Source organism: Cupressus sempervirens, chromosome 11, assembly GCF_028749045.1.
Source record: "Cupressus sempervirens isolate cs-2001-9-10 chromosome 11, ASM2874904v1, whole genome shotgun sequence".
Lineage (NCBI taxonomy): Eukaryota > Viridiplantae > Streptophyta > Pinopsida > Cupressales > Cupressaceae > Cupressus > Cupressus sempervirens.
The window spans coordinates 407,798,085-407,815,369 of record NC_143128.1 but is presented as its reverse complement, the minus strand read 5'-3'; the positions used below and the strand labels follow the sequence as shown (position 1 = coordinate 407,815,369).

At 53.4% G+C, this 17,285-nt stretch overlaps 29 non-coding genes across 29 annotated transcripts; all 29 read right to left on the bottom strand.

Annotated features, from left to right (window-relative positions):
- Positions 1-84: 84 nt before the first annotated feature.
- LOC149530017 (5S ribosomal RNA) lies at positions 85-203 on the bottom strand. The gene has a single exon (XR_016359483.1). It is a non-coding gene; the product is annotated as a 5S ribosomal RNA (ribosomal RNA).
- Positions 204-436: 233 nt separating this feature from the next.
- On the bottom strand, positions 437-555 carry LOC149530016 (5S ribosomal RNA). Its single transcript, XR_016359505.1, has one exon. It is a non-coding gene; the product is annotated as a 5S ribosomal RNA (ribosomal RNA).
- A 500-nt stretch (positions 556-1,055) lies between these two features.
- On the bottom strand, positions 1,056-1,174 carry LOC149530015 (5S ribosomal RNA). Its single transcript, XR_016359386.1, has one exon. It is a non-coding gene; the product is annotated as a 5S ribosomal RNA (ribosomal RNA).
- A 500-nt stretch (positions 1,175-1,674) lies between these two features.
- On the bottom strand, positions 1,675-1,793 carry LOC149530014 (5S ribosomal RNA). The gene has a single exon (XR_016359351.1). It is a non-coding gene; the product is annotated as a 5S ribosomal RNA (ribosomal RNA).
- A 500-nt stretch (positions 1,794-2,293) lies between these two features.
- LOC149530013 (5S ribosomal RNA) lies at positions 2,294-2,412 on the bottom strand. Its single transcript, XR_016359405.1, has one exon. It is a non-coding gene; the product is annotated as a 5S ribosomal RNA (ribosomal RNA).
- Positions 2,413-2,912: 500 nt separating this feature from the next.
- Positions 2,913-3,031, bottom strand: LOC149530012 (5S ribosomal RNA). The gene has a single exon (XR_016359355.1). It is a non-coding gene; the product is annotated as a 5S ribosomal RNA (ribosomal RNA).
- Positions 3,032-3,531: 500 nt separating this feature from the next.
- Positions 3,532-3,650, bottom strand: LOC149530011 (5S ribosomal RNA). Its single transcript, XR_016359504.1, has one exon. It is a non-coding gene; the product is annotated as a 5S ribosomal RNA (ribosomal RNA).
- Positions 3,651-4,150: 500 nt separating this feature from the next.
- On the bottom strand, positions 4,151-4,269 carry LOC149530010 (5S ribosomal RNA). The gene has a single exon (XR_016359569.1). It is a non-coding gene; the product is annotated as a 5S ribosomal RNA (ribosomal RNA).
- Positions 4,270-4,769: 500 nt separating this feature from the next.
- Positions 4,770-4,888, bottom strand: LOC149530009 (5S ribosomal RNA). The gene has a single exon (XR_016359589.1). It is a non-coding gene; the product is annotated as a 5S ribosomal RNA (ribosomal RNA).
- A 500-nt stretch (positions 4,889-5,388) lies between these two features.
- LOC149530008 (5S ribosomal RNA) lies at positions 5,389-5,507 on the bottom strand. The gene has a single exon (XR_016359595.1). It is a non-coding gene; the product is annotated as a 5S ribosomal RNA (ribosomal RNA).
- Positions 5,508-6,007: 500 nt separating this feature from the next.
- Positions 6,008-6,126, bottom strand: LOC149530007 (5S ribosomal RNA). The gene has a single exon (XR_016359377.1). It is a non-coding gene; the product is annotated as a 5S ribosomal RNA (ribosomal RNA).
- Positions 6,127-6,626: 500 nt separating this feature from the next.
- LOC149530006 (5S ribosomal RNA) lies at positions 6,627-6,745 on the bottom strand. The gene has a single exon (XR_016359329.1). It is a non-coding gene; the product is annotated as a 5S ribosomal RNA (ribosomal RNA).
- Positions 6,746-7,245: 500 nt separating this feature from the next.
- LOC149530005 (5S ribosomal RNA) lies at positions 7,246-7,364 on the bottom strand. The gene has a single exon (XR_016359337.1). It is a non-coding gene; the product is annotated as a 5S ribosomal RNA (ribosomal RNA).
- A 500-nt stretch (positions 7,365-7,864) lies between these two features.
- On the bottom strand, positions 7,865-7,983 carry LOC149530004 (5S ribosomal RNA). The gene has a single exon (XR_016359519.1). It is a non-coding gene; the product is annotated as a 5S ribosomal RNA (ribosomal RNA).
- Positions 7,984-8,483: 500 nt separating this feature from the next.
- Positions 8,484-8,602, bottom strand: LOC149530003 (5S ribosomal RNA). Its single transcript, XR_016359390.1, has one exon. It is a non-coding gene; the product is annotated as a 5S ribosomal RNA (ribosomal RNA).
- A 500-nt stretch (positions 8,603-9,102) lies between these two features.
- On the bottom strand, positions 9,103-9,221 carry LOC149530002 (5S ribosomal RNA). The gene has a single exon (XR_016359354.1). It is a non-coding gene; the product is annotated as a 5S ribosomal RNA (ribosomal RNA).
- A 500-nt stretch (positions 9,222-9,721) lies between these two features.
- Positions 9,722-9,840, bottom strand: LOC149530001 (5S ribosomal RNA). The gene has a single exon (XR_016359350.1). It is a non-coding gene; the product is annotated as a 5S ribosomal RNA (ribosomal RNA).
- A 500-nt stretch (positions 9,841-10,340) lies between these two features.
- Positions 10,341-10,459, bottom strand: LOC149530000 (5S ribosomal RNA). Its single transcript, XR_016359503.1, has one exon. It is a non-coding gene; the product is annotated as a 5S ribosomal RNA (ribosomal RNA).
- Positions 10,460-10,959: 500 nt separating this feature from the next.
- Positions 10,960-11,078, bottom strand: LOC149529999 (5S ribosomal RNA). Its single transcript, XR_016359376.1, has one exon. It is a non-coding gene; the product is annotated as a 5S ribosomal RNA (ribosomal RNA).
- A 500-nt stretch (positions 11,079-11,578) lies between these two features.
- LOC149529998 (5S ribosomal RNA) lies at positions 11,579-11,697 on the bottom strand. The gene has a single exon (XR_016359588.1). It is a non-coding gene; the product is annotated as a 5S ribosomal RNA (ribosomal RNA).
- Positions 11,698-12,197: 500 nt separating this feature from the next.
- Positions 12,198-12,316, bottom strand: LOC149529997 (5S ribosomal RNA). The gene has a single exon (XR_016359594.1). It is a non-coding gene; the product is annotated as a 5S ribosomal RNA (ribosomal RNA).
- A 500-nt stretch (positions 12,317-12,816) lies between these two features.
- On the bottom strand, positions 12,817-12,935 carry LOC149529996 (5S ribosomal RNA). Its single transcript, XR_016359375.1, has one exon. It is a non-coding gene; the product is annotated as a 5S ribosomal RNA (ribosomal RNA).
- Positions 12,936-13,435: 500 nt separating this feature from the next.
- On the bottom strand, positions 13,436-13,554 carry LOC149529995 (5S ribosomal RNA). Its single transcript, XR_016359572.1, has one exon. It is a non-coding gene; the product is annotated as a 5S ribosomal RNA (ribosomal RNA).
- A 500-nt stretch (positions 13,555-14,054) lies between these two features.
- LOC149529994 (5S ribosomal RNA) lies at positions 14,055-14,173 on the bottom strand. Its single transcript, XR_016359336.1, has one exon. It is a non-coding gene; the product is annotated as a 5S ribosomal RNA (ribosomal RNA).
- Positions 14,174-14,673: 500 nt separating this feature from the next.
- On the bottom strand, positions 14,674-14,792 carry LOC149529993 (5S ribosomal RNA). The gene has a single exon (XR_016359508.1). It is a non-coding gene; the product is annotated as a 5S ribosomal RNA (ribosomal RNA).
- Positions 14,793-15,292: 500 nt separating this feature from the next.
- LOC149529992 (5S ribosomal RNA) lies at positions 15,293-15,411 on the bottom strand. Its single transcript, XR_016359378.1, has one exon. It is a non-coding gene; the product is annotated as a 5S ribosomal RNA (ribosomal RNA).
- A 500-nt stretch (positions 15,412-15,911) lies between these two features.
- LOC149529991 (5S ribosomal RNA) lies at positions 15,912-16,030 on the bottom strand. The gene has a single exon (XR_016359353.1). It is a non-coding gene; the product is annotated as a 5S ribosomal RNA (ribosomal RNA).
- Positions 16,031-16,530: 500 nt separating this feature from the next.
- Positions 16,531-16,649, bottom strand: LOC149529990 (5S ribosomal RNA). The gene has a single exon (XR_016359349.1). It is a non-coding gene; the product is annotated as a 5S ribosomal RNA (ribosomal RNA).
- A 500-nt stretch (positions 16,650-17,149) lies between these two features.
- LOC149529989 (5S ribosomal RNA) lies at positions 17,150-17,268 on the bottom strand. The gene has a single exon (XR_016359502.1). It is a non-coding gene; the product is annotated as a 5S ribosomal RNA (ribosomal RNA).
- Between the last annotated feature and the right edge of the window lie 17 nt (positions 17,269-17,285).

The window sequence follows — 17,285 nt, the reverse complement described above, 5'->3', positions numbered from 1 at the left end:
GGGCGATTGAAAATGGGCTTTGAGGACCGCGAGTGCATTCCAAATGCAACAATGACATGACCGGATGCTCGCAAAAGTGAAAGAGGGGTGCAACACCGGGACTTCCCGGGAGGTCACCCATCCCAGTACTACTCCGGCCCAAGTGCGCTTAACTGCGGAGTTCTGATGGGATCCGGTGCATTAACGCTGGTATGATCGCAACCGACACCAAACTCTCGCACCCTCGTCTTAGCCCATGCCTCATGGTGCAACCTTGTCTAGGACGCGCGTTATCGAGCACCCAGAATGCACGGGAGATTAAAGAGCACTCCGACGCTAAGAACGCACCTTATCTGGCGCTCGAAAATTCCCACGTGGACAATTTGGAGAAGAACGGAGATGCGAGTGCTGTCCCAATGCAACAATGACACGACCGGATGCTCGCAAAAGTGAAAGAAGGGCGCAACACCGGGACTTCCCGGGAGGTCACCCATCCCAGTACTACTCCGGCCCAAGCGCGCTTAACTGCAGAGTTCTGATGGGATCCGGTGCACTAACGCTGGTATGATCGCACCCGACACCAAACTCTCGCACCCTCGTCTTAGCCCATGCCTCATGGTGCAACCTTGTCTAGGACGCGCGTTATCGAGCACCCAGAATGCACGGGAGAGTAAAGAGCACTCCGACGCTAAGAACGCACCTTATCTGGCGCTCGAAAATTCCCACGTGGACAATTTGGAGAAGAACGGAGATGCGGGTCGAAGGTTATGGCCCTCGAAATTTCTTTGATCAATTTCCCCCATTCATATACGCTTTTATCACAAGAATCAACTGTTGCGCCGACCGTTTCCTCCCCATGGAGATTTCTTTGTTGAGCGACGCGAATTTTACGCCACCCTCAGTGCCCAGAATGCACCTTATCCAGCACTAAGAACGCGCCTTATCGGGCACTCGGAATGAACATGAGTCGGGGTGCGGGAGGTGAAGGAGATGGGCGATTGAAAATGGGCTTTGAGGAGCGCGAGTGCTGTCCCAATGCAACAATGACACGACCGGATGCTCGCAAAAGTGAAAGAAGGGTGCAACACCGAGACTTCCCGGGAGGTCACCCATCCCAGTACTACTCCGGCCCAAGCGCGCTTAACTGCGGAGTTCTGATGGGATCCGGTGCACTAACGCTGGTATGATCGCACCCGACACCAAACTCTCGCACCCTCGTCTTAGCCCATGCCTCATGGTGCAACCTTGTCTAGGACGCGCGTTATCGAGCACCCAGAATGCACGGGAGAGTAAAGAGCACTCCGACGCTAAGAACGCACCTTATTTGGCGCTCGAAAATTCCCACGTGGACAATTTGGAGAAGAACGGAGATGCGGGTCGAAGGTTATGGCCCTCAAAATTTCTTTGATCAATTTCCCCCATTCATATACGCTTTTATCACTAGAATCAACTGTTGCGCCGACCGTTTCCTCCCCATGGAGATTTCTTTGTTGAGCGACGCGAATTTTACGCCACCCTCAGTGCCCAGAATGCACCTTATCCAGCACTAAGAACGCGCCTTATCGGGCACTCGGAATGAACATGAGTCGGGGTGCGGGAGTTGAAGGAGATGGGCGATTGAAAATGGGCTTTGAGGAGCGCGAGTGTTGTCCCAATGCAACAATGACACGACCGAATGCTCGCAAAAGTGAAAGAAGGGTGCAACACCGGGACTTCCCTGGAGGTCACCCATCCCAGTACTACTCCGGCCCAAGCGCGCTTAACTGCGGAGTTCTGATGGGATCCGGTGCACTAACGCTGGTATGATCGCACCCGACACCAAACTCTCGCACCCTCGTCTTAGCCCATGCCTCATGGTGCAACCTTGTCTAGGACGCGCGTTATCGAGCACCCAGAATGCACGGGAGAGTAAAGAGCACTCCGACGCTAAGAACGCACCTTATCTGGCGATCGAAAATTCCCACGTGGACAATTTGGAGATGAACGGAGATGCGGGTCGAAGGTTATGGCCCTCGAAATTTCTTTGATCAATTTCCCCCATTCATATACGCTTTTATCACAAGAATCAACTGTTGCGCCGACCGTTTCCTCCCCATGGAGATTTCTTTGTTGAGCGACGCGAATTTTACGCCACCCTCAGTGCCCAGAATGCACCTTATCCAGCACTAAGAACGCGCCTTATCGGGCACTCGGAATGAACATGAGTCGGGGTGCGGGCGGTGAAGGAGATGGGCGATTGAAAATGGGCTTTGAGGAGCGCGAGTGCTGTCCCAATGCAACAATGACACGACCGGATGCTCGCAAAAGTGAAAGAGGGGTGCAACACCGGGACTTCCCGGGAGGTCACCCATCCCAGTACTACTCCGGCCCGAGCGCGCTTAACTGCGGAGTTCTGATGGGATCCGGTGCATTAACGCTGGTATGATCGCACCCGACACCAAACTCTCGCACCCTCGTCTTAGCCCATGCCTCATGGTGCAACCTTGTCTAGGACGCGCGTTATCGAGCACCCAGAATGCACGGGAGAGTAAAGAGCACTCCGACGCTAAGAACGCACCTTATTTGGCGCTCGAAAATTCCCACGTGGACAATTTGGAGAAGAACGGAGATGCGGGTCGAAGGTTATGGCCCTCGAAATTTCTTTGATCAATTTCCCCCATTCATATACGCTTTTATCACAAGAGTCAACTGTTGCGCCGACCGTTTCCTCCCCATGGAGATTTCTTTGTTGAGCGACGCGAATTTTACGCCACCCTCAGTGCCCAGAATGCACCTTATCCAGCACTAAGAACGCGCCTTATCGGGCACTCGGAATGAACATGAGTCGGGGTGCGGGAGGTGAAGGAGATGGGCGATTGAAAATGGGCTTTGAGGACCGCGAGTGCATTCCAAATGCAACAATGACATGACCGGATGCTCACAAAAGTGAAAGAGGGGTGCAACACCGGGACTTCCCGGGAGGTCACCCATCCCAGTACTACTCCGGCCCAAGCGCGCTTAACTGCGGAGTTCTGATGGGATCCGGTGCATTAACGCTGGTATGATCGCAACCGACACCAAACTCTCGCACCCTCGTCTTAGCCCATGCCTCATGGTGCAACCTTGTCTAGGACGCGCGTTATCGAGCACCCAGAATGCACGGGAGATTAAAGAGCACTCCGACGCTAAGAACGCACCTTATCTGGCGCTCGAAAATTCCCACGTGGACAATTTGGAGAAGAACGGAGATGCGGGTCGAAGGTTATGGCCCTCGAAATTTCTTTGATCAATTTCCCCCATTCATATACGCTTTTATCACAAGAATCAACTGTTGCGCCGACCGTTTCCTCCCCATGGAGATTTCTTTGTTGAGCGACGCGAATTTTACGCCACCCTCAGTGCCCAGAATGCACCTTATCCAGCACTAAGAACGCGCCTTATCGGGCACTCGGAATGAACATGAGTCGGGGTGCGGGAGGTGAAGGAGATGGGCGATTGAAAATGGGCTTTGAGGAGCGCGAGTGCTGTCCCAATGCAACAATGACACGACCGGATGCTCGCAAAAGTGAAAGAAGGGCGCAACACCGGGACTTCCCGGGAGGTCACCCATCCCAGTACTACTCCGGCCCAAGCGCGCTTAACTGCAGAGTTCTGATGGGATCCGGTGCACTAACGCTGGTATGATCGCACCCGACACCAAACTCTCGCACCCTCGTCTTAGCCCATGCCTCATGGTGCAACCTTGTCTAGGACGCGCGTTATCGAGCACCCAGAATGCACGGGAGAGTAAAGAGCACTCCGACGCTAAGAACGCACCTTATCTGGCGCTCGAAAATTCCCACGTGGACAATTTGGAGAAGAACGGAGATGCGGGTCGAAGGTTATGGCCCTCGAAATTTCTTTGATCAATTTCCCCCATTCATATACGCTTTTATCACAAGAATCAACTGTTGCGCCGACCGTTTCCTCCCCATGGAGATTTCTTTGTTGAGCGACGCGAATTTTACGCCACCCTCAGTGCCCAGAATGCACCTTATCCAGCACTAAGAACGCGCCTTATCGGGCACTCGGAATGAACATGAGTCGGGGTGCGGGAGGTGAAGGAGATGGGCAATTGAAAATGGGCTTTGAGGAGCGCGAGTGCTGTCCCAATGCAACAATGACACGACCGGATGCTCGCAAAAGTGAAAGAAGGGCGCAACACCGGGACTTCCCGGGAGGTCACCCATCCCAGTACTACTCCGGCCAAAGCGCGCTTAACTGCGGAGTTCTGATGGGATCCGGTGCACTAACGCTGGTATGATCGCACCCGACACCAAACTCTTGCACCCTCGTCTTAGCCCATGCCTCATGGTGCAACCTTGTCTAGGACGCGCGTTATCGAGCACCCAGAATGCACGGGAGAGTAAAGAGCACTCCGACGCTAAGAACGCACCTTATCTGGCGCTCGAAAATTCCCACGTGGACAATTTGGAGAAGAACGGAGATGCGGGTCGAAGGTTATGGCCCTCGAAATTTCTTTGATCAATTTCCCCCATTCATATACGCTTTTATCACAAGAATCAACTGTTGCGCCGACCGTTTCCTCCCCATGGAGATTTCTTTGTTGAGCGACGCGAATTTTACGCCACCCTCAGTGCCCAGAATGCACCTTATCCAGCACTAAGAACGCGCCTTATCGGGCACTCGGAATGAACATGAGTCGGGGTGCGGGAGGTGAAGGAGATGGGCGATTGAAAATGGGCTTTGAGGAGCGCGAGTGCTGTCCCAATGCAACAATGACACTACCGGATGCTCGCAAAAGTGAAAGAGGGGTGCAACACCGGGACTTCCCGGGAGGTCACCCATCCCAGTACTACTTCGGCCCGAGCGCGCTTAACTGCGGAGTTCTGATGGGATCCGGTGCACTAACGCTGTTATGATCGCACCCGACACCAAACTCTCGCACCCTCGTCTTAGCCCATGCCTCATGGTGCAACCTTGTCTAGGACGCGCGTTATCGAGCACCCAGAATGCACGGGAGAGTAAAGAGCACTCCGACGCTAAGAACGCACCTTATTTGGCGCTCGAAAATTCCCACGTGGACAATTTGGAGAAGAACGGAGATGCGGGTCGAAGGTTATGGCCCTCGAAATTTCTTTGATCAATTTCCCCCATTCATATACGCTTTTATCACAAGAGTCAACTGTTGCGCCGACCGTTTCCTCCCCATGGAGATTTCTTTGTTGAGCGACGTGAATTTTACGCCACCCTCAGTGCCCAGAATGCACCTTATCCAGCACTAAGAACGCGCCTTATCGGGCACTCGGAATGAACATGAGTCGGGGTGCGGGAGGTGAAGGAGATGGGCGATTGAAAATGGGCTTTGAGGACCGCGAGTGCATTCCAAATGCAACAATGACACGACCGGATGCTCGCAAAAGTGAAAGAGGGGTGCAACACCGAGACTTCCCGGGAGGTCACCCATCCCAGTACTACTCCGGCCCAAGCGCGCTTAACTGCGGAGTTCTGATGGGATCCGGTGCATTAACGCTGGTATGATCGCACCCGACACCAAACTCTCGCACCCTCGTCTTAGCCCATGCCTCATGGTGCAACCTTGTCTAGGACGCGCGTTATCGAGCACCCAGAATGCACGGGAGATTAAAGAGCACTCCGACGCTAAGAACGCACCTTATCTGGCGCTCGAAAATTCCCACGTGGACAATTTGGAGAAGAACGGAGATGCGGGTCGAAGGTTATGGCCCTCGAAATTTCTTTGATCAATTTCCCCCATTCATATACGCTTTTATCACAAGAATCAACTGTTGCGCCGACCGTTTCCTCCCCATGGAGATTTCTTTGTTGAGCGACGCGAATTTTACGCCACCCTCAGTGCCCAGAATGCACCTTATCCAGCACTAAGAACGCACCTTATCGGGCACTCGGAATGAACATGAGTCGGGGTGTGGGAGGTGAAGGAGATGGGCAATTGAAAATGGGCTTTGAGGAGCGCGAGTGCTGTCCCAATGCAACAATGACACGACCGGATGCTCGTAAAAGTGAAAGAAGGGCGCAACACCGGGACTTCCCGGGAGGTCACCCATCCCAGTACTACTCCGGCCCAAGCGCGCTTAACTGCGGAGTTCTGATGGGATCCGGTGCACTAACGCTGGTATGATCGCACCCGACACCAAACTCTCGCACCCTCGTCTTAGCCCATGCCTCATGGTGCAACCTTGTCTAGGACGCGCGTTATCGAGCACCCAGAATGCACGGGAGAGTAAAGAGCACTCCGACGCTAAGAACGCACCTTATCTGGCGCTCGAAAATTCCCACGTGGACAATTTGGAGATGAACGGAGATGCGGGTCGAAGGTTATGGCCCTCGAAATTTCTTTGATCAATTTCCCCCATTCATATATGCTTTTATCACAAGAATCAACTGTTGCGCCGACCGTTTCCTCCCCATGGAGATTTCATTGTTGAGCGACGCGAATTTTACGCCACCCTCAGTGCCCAGAATGCACCTTATCCAGCACTAAGAACGCGCCTTATCGGGCACTCGGAATGAACATGAGTCGGGGTGCGGGAGGTGAAGGAGATGGGCGATTGAAAATGGGCTTTGAGGAGCGCGAGTGCTGTCCCAATGCAACAATGACACGACCGGATGCTCGCAAAAGTGAAAGAGGGGTGCAACACCAGGACTTCCCGGGAGGTCACCCATCCCAGTACTACTCCGGCCCGAGCGCGCTTAACTGCGGAGTTCTGATGGGATCCGGTGCACTAACGCTGGTATGATCGCACCCGACACCAAACTCTCGCACCCTCGTCTTAGCCCATGCCTCATGGTGAAACCTTGTCTAGGACGCGCGTTATCGAGCACCCAGAATGCACGGGAGAGTAAAGAGCACTCCTACGCTAAGAACGCACCTTATTTGGCGCTCGAAAATTCCCACGTGGACAATTTGGAGAAGAACGGAGATGCGGGTCGAAGGTTATGGCCCTCGAAATTTCTTTGATCAATTTCCCCCATTCATATACGCTTTTATCACAAGAGTCAACTGTTGCGCCGACCGTTTCCTCCCCATGGAGATTTCTTTGTTGAGCGACGCGAATTTTACGCCACCCTCAGTGCCCAGAATGCACCTTATCCAGCACTAAGAACGCGCCTTATCGGGCACTCGGAATGAACATGAGTCGGGGTGCGGGAGGTGAAGGAGATGGGCGATTGAAAATGGGCTTTGAGGACCGCGAGTGCATTCCAAATGCAACAATGACATGACCGGATGCTCGCAAAAGTGAAAGAGGGGTGCAACACCAGGACTTCCCGGGAGGTCACCCATCCCAGTACTACTCCGGCCCAAGCGCGCTTAACTGCGGAGTTCTGATGGGATCCGGTGCATTAACGCTGGTATGATCGCAACCGACACCAAACTCTCGCACCCTCGTCTTAGCCCATGCCTCATGGTGCAACCTTGTCTAGGACGCGCGTTATCGAGCACCCAGAATGCACGGGAGATTAAAGAGCACTCCGACGCTAAGAACGCACCTTATCTGGCGCTCGAAAATTCCCACGTGGACAATTTGGAGAAGAACGGAGATGCGGGTCGAAGGTTATGGCCCTCGAAATTTCTTTGATCAATTTCCCCCATTCATATACGCTTTTATCACAAGAATCAACTGTTGCGCCGACCGTTTCCTCCCCATGGAGATTTCTTTGTTGACCGATGCGAATTTTACGCCACCCTCAGTGCCCAGAATGCACCTTATCCAGCACTAAGAACGCGCCTTATCGGGCACTCGGAATGAACATGAGTCGGGGTGCGGGAGGTGAAGGAGATGGGCGATTGAAAATGGGCTTTGAGGAGCGCGAGTGCTGTCCCAATGCAACAATGACACGACAGGATGCTCGCAAAAGAGAAAGAGGGGTGCAACACCGGGACTTCCCGGGAGGTCACCCATCCCAGTACTACTCCGGCCCAAGCGCGCTTAACTGCGGAGTTCTGATGGGATCCGGTGCACTAACGCTGGTATGATCGCACCCGACACCAAACTCTCGCACCCTCGTCTTAGCCCATGCCTCATGGTGCAACCTTGTCTAGGACGCGCGTTATCGAGCACCCAGAATGCACGGGAGAGTAAAGAGCACTCCGACGCTAAGAACGCACCTTATCTGGCGATCGAAAATTCCCACGTGGACAATTTGGAGATGAACGGAGATGCGGGTCGAAGGTTATGGCCCTCGAAATTTCTTTGATCAATTTCCCCCATTCATATACGCTTTTATCACAAGAATCAACTGTTGCGCCGACCGTTTCCTCCCCATGGAGATTTCTTTGTTGAGCGACGCGAATTTTACGCCACCCTCAGTGCCCAGAATGCACCTTATCCAGCACTAAGAACGCGCCTTATCGGGCACTCGGAATGAACATGAGTCGGGGTGCGGGAGGTGAAGGAGATGGGCGATTGAAAATGGGCTTTGAGGAGCGCGAGTGCTGTCCCAATGCAACAATGACACGACCGGATGCTCGCAAAAGTGAAAGAGGGGTGCAACACCGGGACTTCCCGGGAGGTCACCCATCCCAGTACTACTCCGGCCCGAGCGCGCTTAACTGCGGAGTTCTGATGGGATCCGGTGCATTAACGCTGGTATGATCGCACCCGACACCAAACTCTCGCACCCTCGTCTTAGCCCATGCCTCATGGTGCAACCTTGTCTAGGACGCGCGTTATCGAGCACCCAGAATGCACGGGAGAGTAAAGAGCACTCCGACGCTAAGAACGCACCTTATTTGGCGCTCGAAAATTCCCACGTGGACAATTTGGAGAAGAACGGAGATGCGGGTCGAAGGTTATGGCCCTCGAAATTTCTTTGATCAATTTCCCCCATTCATATACGCTTTTATCACAAGAGTCAACTGTTGCGCCGACCGTTTCCTCCCCATGGAGATTTCTTTGTTGAGCGACGCGAATTTTACGCCACCCTCAGTGCCCAGAATGCACCTTATCCAGCACTAAGAACGCGCCTTATCGGGCACTCGGAATGAACATGAGTCGGGGTGCGGGAGGTGAAGGAGATGGGCGATTGAAAATGGGCTTTGAGGACCGCGAGTGCATTCCAAATGCAACAATGACATGACCGGATGCTCACAAAAGTGAAAGAGGGGTGCAACACCGGGACTTCCCGGGAGGTCACCCATCCCAGTACTACTCCGGCCCAAGCGCGCTTAACTGCGGAGTTCTGATGGGATCCGGTGCATTAACGCTGGTATGATCGCAACCGACACCAAACTCTCGCACCCTCGTCTTAGCCCATGCCTCATGGTGCAACCTTGTCTAGGACGCGCGTTATCGAGCACCCAGAATGCACGGGAGATTAAAGAGCACTCCGACGCTAAGAACGCACCTTATCTGGCGCTCGAAAATTCCCACGTGGACAATTTGGAGAAGAACGGAGATGCGGGTCGAAGGTTATGGCCCTCGAAATTTCTTTGATCAATTTCCCCCATTCATATACGCTTTTATCACAAGAATCAACTGTTGCGCCAACCGTTTCCTCCCCATGGAGATTTCTTTGTTGAGCGACGCGAATTTTACGCCACCCTCAGTGCCCAGAATGCACCTTATCCAGCACTAAGAACGCGCCTTATCGGGCACTCGGAATGAACATGAGTCGGGGTGCGGGAGGTGAAGGAGATGGGCGATTGAAAATGGGCTTTGAGGAGCGCGAGTGCTGTCCCAATGCAACAATGACACGACTGGATGCTCGCAAAAGTGAAAGAAGGGTGCAACACCGGGACTTCCCTGGAGGTCACCCATCCCAGTACTACTCCGGCCCAAGCGCGCTTAACTGCGGAGTTCTGATGGGATCCGGTGCACTAACGCTGGTATGATCGCACCCGACACCAAACTCTCGCACCCTCGTCTTAGCCCATGCCTCATGGTGCAACCTTGTCTAGGACGCGCGTTATCGAGCACCCAGAATGCACGGGAGAGTAAAGAGCACTCCGACGCTAAGAACGCACCTTATCTGGCGCTCGAAAATTCCCACGTGGACAATTTGGAGAAGAACGGAGATGCGGGTCGAAGGTTATGGCCCTCGAAATTTCTTTGATCAATTTCCCCCATTCATATACGCTTTTATCACAAGAATCAACTGTTGCACCGACCGTTTCCTCCCCATGGAGATTTCTTTGTTGAGCGACGCGAATTTTACGCCACCCTCAGTGCCCAGAATGCACCTTATCCAGCACTAAGAACGCGCCTTATCGGGCACTCGGAATGAACATGAGTCGGGGTGCGGGAGGTGAAGGAGATGGGCGATTGAAAATGGGCTTTGAGGAGCGCGAGTGCTGTCCCAATGCAACAATGACACGACCGGATGCTCGCAAAAGTGAAAGAAGGGCGCAACACCGGGACTTCCCGGGAGGTCACCCATCCCAGTACTACTCCGGCCCAAGCGCGCTTAACTGCAGAGTTCTGATGGGATCCGGTGCACTAACGCTGGTATGATCGCACCCGACACCAAACTCTCGCACCCTCGTCTTAGCCCATGCCTCATGGTGCAATCTTGTCTAGGACGCGCGTTATCGAGCACCCAGAATGCACGGGAGAGTAAAGAGCACTCCGACGCTAAGAACGCACCTTATCTGGCGCTCGAAAATTCCCACGTGGACAATTTGGAGAAGAACGGAGATGCGGGTCGAAGGTTATGGCCCTCGAAATTTCTTTGATCAATTTCCCCCATTCATATACGCTTTTATCACAAGAATCAACTGTTGCGCCGACCGTTTCCTCCCCATGGACATTTCTTTGTTGAGCGACGCGAATTTTACGCCACCCTCAGTGCCCAGAATGCACCTTATCCAGCACTAAGAACGCGCCTTATCGGGCACTCGGAATGAACATGAGTCGGGGTGCGGGAGGTGAAGGAGATGGGCAATTGAAAATGGGCTTTGAGGAGCGCGAGTGCTGTCCCAATGCAACAATGACACGACCGGATGCTCGCAAAAGTGAAAGAAGGGCGCAACACCGGGACTTCCCGGGAGGTCACCCATCCCAGTACTACTCCGGCCCAAGCGCGCTTAACTGCGGAGTTCTGATGGGATCCGGTGCACTAACGCTGGTATGATCGCACCCGACACCAAACTCTTGCACCCTCGTCTTAGCCCATGCCTCATGGTGCAACCTTGTCTAGGACGCGCGTTATCGAGCACCCAGAATGCACGGGAGAGTAAAGAGCACTCCGACGCTAAGAACGCACCTTATCTGGCGCTCGAAAATTCCCACGTGGACAATTTGGAGAAGAACGGAGATGCGGGTCGAAGGTTATGGCCCTCGAAATTTCTTTGATCAATTTCCCCCATTCATATACGCTTTTATCACAAGAATCAACTGTTGCGCCGACCGTTTCCTCCCCATGGAGATTTCTTTGTTGAGCGACGCGAATTTTACGCCACCCTCAGTGCCCAGAATGCACCTTATCCAGCACTAAGAACGCGCCTTATCGGGCACTCGGAATGAACATGAGTCGGGGTGCGGGAGGTGAAGGAGATGGGCGATTGAAAATGGGCTTTGAGGAGCGCGAGTGCTGTCCCAATGCAACAATGACACGACCGGATGCTCGCAAAAGTGAAAGAGGGGTGCAACACCGGGACTTCCCGGGAGGTCACCCATCCCAGTACTACTTCGGCCCGAGCGCGCTTAACTGCGGAGTTCTGATGGGATCCGGTGCACTAACGCTGTTATGATCGCACCCGACACCAAACTCTCGCACCCTCGTCTTAGCCCATGCCTCATGGTGCAACCTTGTCTAGGACGCGCGTTATCGAGCACCCAGAATGCACGGGAGAGTAAAGAGCACTCCGACGCTAAGAACGCACCTTATTTGGCGCTCGAAAATTCCCACGTGGACAATTTGGAGAAGAACGGAGATGCGGGTCGAAGGTTATGGCCCTCGAAATTTCTTTGATCAATTTCCCCCATTCATATACGCTTTTATCACAAGAGTCAACTGTTGCGCCGACCGTTTCCTCCCCATGGAGATTTCTTTGTTGAGCGACGTGAATTTTACGCCACCCTCAGTGCCCAGAATGCACCTTATCCAGCACTAAGAACGCGCCTTATCGGGCACTCGGAATGAACATGAGTCGGGGTGCGGGAGGTGAAGGAGATGGGCGATTGAAAATGGGCTTTGAGGACCGCGAGTGCATTCCAAATGCAACAATGACACGACCGGATGCTCGCAAAAGTGAAAGAGGGGTGCAACACCGAGACTTCCCGGGAGGTCACCCATCCCAGTACTACTCCGGCCCAAGCGCGCTTAACTGCGGAGTTCTGATGGGATCCGGTGCATTAACGCTGGTATGATCGCACCCGACACCAAACTCTCGCACCCTCGTCTTAGCCCATGCCTCATGGTGCAACCTTGTCTAGGACGCGCGTTATCGAGCACCCAGAATGCACGGGAGATTAAAGAGCACTCCGACGCTAAGAACGCACCTTATCTGGCGCTCGAAAATTCCCACGTGGACAATTTGGAGAAGAACGGAGATGCGGGTCGAAGGTTATGGCCCTCGAAATTTCTTTGATCAATTTCCCCCATTCATATACGCTTTTATCACAAGAATCAACTGTTGCGCCGACCGTTTCCTCCCCATGGAGATTTCTTTGTTGAGCGACGCGAATTTTACGCCACCCTCAGTGCCCAGAATGCACCTTATCCAGCACTAAGAACGCACCTTATCGGGCACTCGGAATGAACATGAGTCGGGGTGCGGGAGGTGAAGGAGATGGGCAATTGAAAATGGGCTTTGAGGAGCGCGAGTGCTGTCCCAATGCAACAATGACACGACCGGATGCTCGTAAAAGTGAAAGAAGGGCGCAACACCGGGACTTCCCGGGAGGTCACCCATCCCAGTACTACTCCGGCCCAAGCGCGCTTAACTGCGGAGTTCTGATGGGATCCGGTGCACTAACGCTGGTATGATCGCACCCGACACCAAACTCTCGCACCCTCGTCTTAGCCCATGCCTCATGGTGCAACCTTGTCTAGGACGCGCGTTATCGAGCACCCAGAATGCACGGGAGAGTAAAGAGCACTCCGACGCTAAGAACGCACCTTATCTGGCGCTCGAAAATTCCCACGTGGACAATTTGGAGATGAACGGATATGCGGGTCGAAGGTTATGGCCCTCGAAATTTCTTTGATCAATTTCCCCCATTCATATATGCTTTTATCACAAGAATCAACTGTTGCGCCGACCGTTTCCTCCCCATGGAGATTTCATTGTTGAGCGACGCGAATTTTACGCCACCCTCAGTGCCCAGAATGCACCTTATCCAGCACTAAGAACGCGCCTTATCGGGCACTCGGAATGAACATGAGTCGGGGTGCGGGAGGTGAAGGAGATGGGCGATTGAAAATGGGCTTTGAGGAGCGCGAGTGCTGTCCCAATGCAACAATGACACGACCGGATGCTCGCAAAAGTGAAAGAGGGGTGCAACACCAGGACTTCCCGGGAGGTCACCCATCCCAGTACTACTCCGGCCCGAGTGCGCTTAACTGTGGAGTTCTGATGGGATCCGGTGCACTAACGCTGGTATGATCGCACCCGACACCAAACTCTCGCACCCTCGTCTTAGCCCATGCCTCATGGTGAAACCTTGTCTAGGACGCGCGTTATCGAGCACCCAGAATGCACGGGAGAGTAAAGAGCACTCCGACGCTAAGAACGCACCTTATTTGGCGCTCGAAAATTCCCACGTGGACAATTTGGAGAAGAACGGAGATGCGGGTCGAAGGTTATGGCCCTCGAAATTTCTTTGATCAATTTCCCCCATTCATATACGCTTTTATCACAAGAGTCAACTGTTGCGCCGACCGTTTCCTCCCCATGGAGATTTCTTTGTTGAGCGACGCGAATTTTACGCCACCCTCAGTGCCCAGAATGCACCTTATCCAGCACTAAGAACGCGCCTTATCGGGCACTCGGAATGAACATGAGTCGGGGTGCGGGAGGTGAAGGAGATGGGCGATTGAAAATGGGCTTTGAGGACCGCGAGTGCATTCCAAATGCAACAATGACATGACCGGATGCTCGCAAAAGTGAAAGAGGGGTGCAACACCAGGACTTCCCGGGAGGTCACCCATCCCAGTACTACTCCGGCCCAAGCGCGCTTAACTGCGGAGTTCTGATGGGATCCGGTGCATTAACGCTGGTATGATCGCAACCGACACCAAACTCTCGCACCCTCGTCTTAGCCCATGCCTCATGGTGCAACCTTGTCTAGGACGCGCGTTATCGAGCACCCAGAATGCACGGGAGATTAAAGAGCACTCCGACGCTAAGAACGCACCTTATCTGGCGCTCGAAAATTCCCACGTGGACAATTTGGAGAAGAACGGAGATGCGGGTCGAAGGTTATGGCCCTCGAAATTTCTTTGATCAATTTCCCCCATTCATATACGCTTTTATCACAAGAATCAACTGTTGCGCCGACCGTTTCCTCCCCATGGAGATTTCTTTGTTGACCGATGCGAATTTTACGCCACCCTCAGTGCCCAGAATGCACCTTATCCAGCACTAAGAACGCGCCTTATCGGGCACTCGGAATGAACATGAGTCGGGGTGCGGGAGGTGAAGGAGATGGGCGATTGAAAATGGGCTTTGAGGAGCGCGAGTGCTGTCCCAATGCAACAATGACACGACAGGATGCTCGCAAAAGAGAAAGAGGGGTGCAACACCGGGACTTCCCGGGAGGTCACCCATCCCAGTACTACTCCGGCCCAAGCGCGCTTAACTGCGGAGTTCTGATGGGATCCGGTGCACTAACGCTGGTATGATCGCACCCGACACCAAACTCTCGCACCCTCGTCTTAGCCCATGCCTCATGGTGCAACCTTGTCTAGGACGCGCGTTATCGAGCACCCAGAATGCACGGGAGAGTAAAGAGCACTCCGACGCTAAGAACGCACCTTATCTGGCGATCGAAAATTCCCACGTGGACAATTTGGAGATGAACGGAGATGCGGGTCGAAGGTTATGGCCCTCGAAATTTCTTTGATCAATTTCCCCCATTCATATACGCTTTTATCACAAGAATCAACTGTTGCGCCGACCGTTTCCTCCCCATGGAGATTTCTTTGTTGAGCGACGCGAATTTTACGCCACCCTCAGTGCCCAGAATGCACCTTGTCCAGCACTAAGAACGCGCCTTATCGGGCACTCGGAATGAACATGAGTCGGGGTGCGGGAGGTGAAGGAGATGGGCGATTGAAAATGGGCTTTGAGGAGCGCGAGTGCTGTCCCAATGCAACAATGACACGACCGGATGCTCGCAAAAGTGAAAGAGGGGTGCAACACCGGGACTTCCCGGGAGGTCACCCATCCCAGTACTACTCCGGCCCGAGCGCGCTTAACTGCGGAGTTCTGATGGGATCCGGTGCATTAACGCTGGTATGATCGCACCCGACACCAAACTCTCGCACCCTCGTCTTAGCCCATGCCTCATGGTGCAACCTTGTCTAGGACGCGCGTTATCGAGCACCCAGAATGCACGGGAGAGTAAAGAGCACTCCGACGCTAAGAACGCACCTTATTTGGCGCTCGAAAATTCCCACGTGGACAATTTGGAGAAGAACGGAGATGCGGGTCGAAGGTTATGGCCCTCGAAATTTCTTTGATCAATTTCCCCCATTCATATACGCTTTTATCACAAGAGTCAACTGTTGCGCCGACCGTTTCCTCCCCATGGAGATTTCTTTGTTGAGCGACGCGAATTTTACGCCAGCCTCAGTGCCCAGAATGCACCTTATCCAGCACTAAGAACGCGCCTTATCGGGCACTCGGAATGAACATGAGTCGGGGTGCGGGAGGTGAAGGAGATGGGCGATTGAAAATGGGCTTTGAGGACCGCGAGTGCATTCCAAATGCAACAATGACATGACCGGATGCTCACAAAAGTGAAAGAGGGGTGCAACACCGGGACTTCCCGGGAGGTCACCCATCCCAGTACTACTCCGGCCCAAGCGCGCTTAACTGCGGAGTTCTGATGGGATCCGGTGCATTAACGCTGGTATGATCGCAACCGACACCAAACTCTCGCACCCTCGTCTTAGCCCATGCCTCATGGTGCAACCTTGTCTAGGACGCGCGTTATCGAGCACCCAGAATGCACGGGAGATTAAAGAGCACTCCGACGCTAAGAACGCACCTTATCTGGCGCTCGAAAATTCCCACGTGGACAATTTGGAGAAGAACGGAGATGCGGGTCGAAGGTTATGGCCCTCGAAATTTCTTTGATCAATTTCCCCCATTCATATACGCTTTTATCACAAGAATCAACTGTTGCGCCAACCGTTTCCTCCCCATGGAGATTTCTTTGTTGAGCGACGCGAATTTTACGCCACCCTCAGTGCCCAGAATGCACCTTATCCAGCACTAAGAACGCGCCTTATCGGGCACTCGGAATGAACATGAGTCGGGGTGCGGGAGGTGAAGGAGATGGGCGATTGAAAATGGGCTTTGAGGAGCGCGAGTGCTGTCCCAATGCAACAATGACACGACCGGATGCTCGCAAAAGTGAAAGAAGGGTGCAACACCGGGACTTCCCTGGAGGTCACCCATCCCAGTACTACTCCGGCCCAAGCGCGCTTAACTGCGGAGTTCTGATGGGATCCGGTGCACTAACGCTGGTATGATCGCACCCGACACCAAACTCTCGCACCCTCGTCTTAGCCCATGCCTCATGGTGCAACCTTGTCTAGGACGCGCGTTATCGAGCACCCAGAATGCACGGGAGAGTAAAGAGCACTCCGACGCTAAGAAAGCACCTTATCTGGCGCTCGAAAATTCCCACGTGGACAATTTGGAGAAGAACGGAGATGCGGGTCGAAGGTTATGGCCCTCGAAATTTCTTTGATCAATTTCCCCCATTCATATACGCTTTTATCACAAGAATCAACTGTTGCGCCGACCGTTTCCTCCCCATGGAGATTTCTTTGTTGAGCGACGCGAATTTTACGCCACCCTCAGTGCCCAGAATGCACCTTATCCAGCACTAAGAACGCGCCTTATCGGGCACTCGGAATGAACATGAGTCGGGGTGCGGGAGGTGAAGGAGATGGGCGATTGAAAATGGGCTTTGAGGAGCGCGAGTGCTGTCCCAATGCAACAATGACACGACCGGATGCTCGCAAAAGTGAAAGAAGGGCGCAACACCGGGACTTCCCGGGAGGTCACCCATCCCAGTACTACTCCGGCCCAAGCGCGCTTAACTGCAGAGTTCTGATGGGATCCGGTGCACTAACGCTGGTATGATCGCACCCGACACCAAACTCTCGCA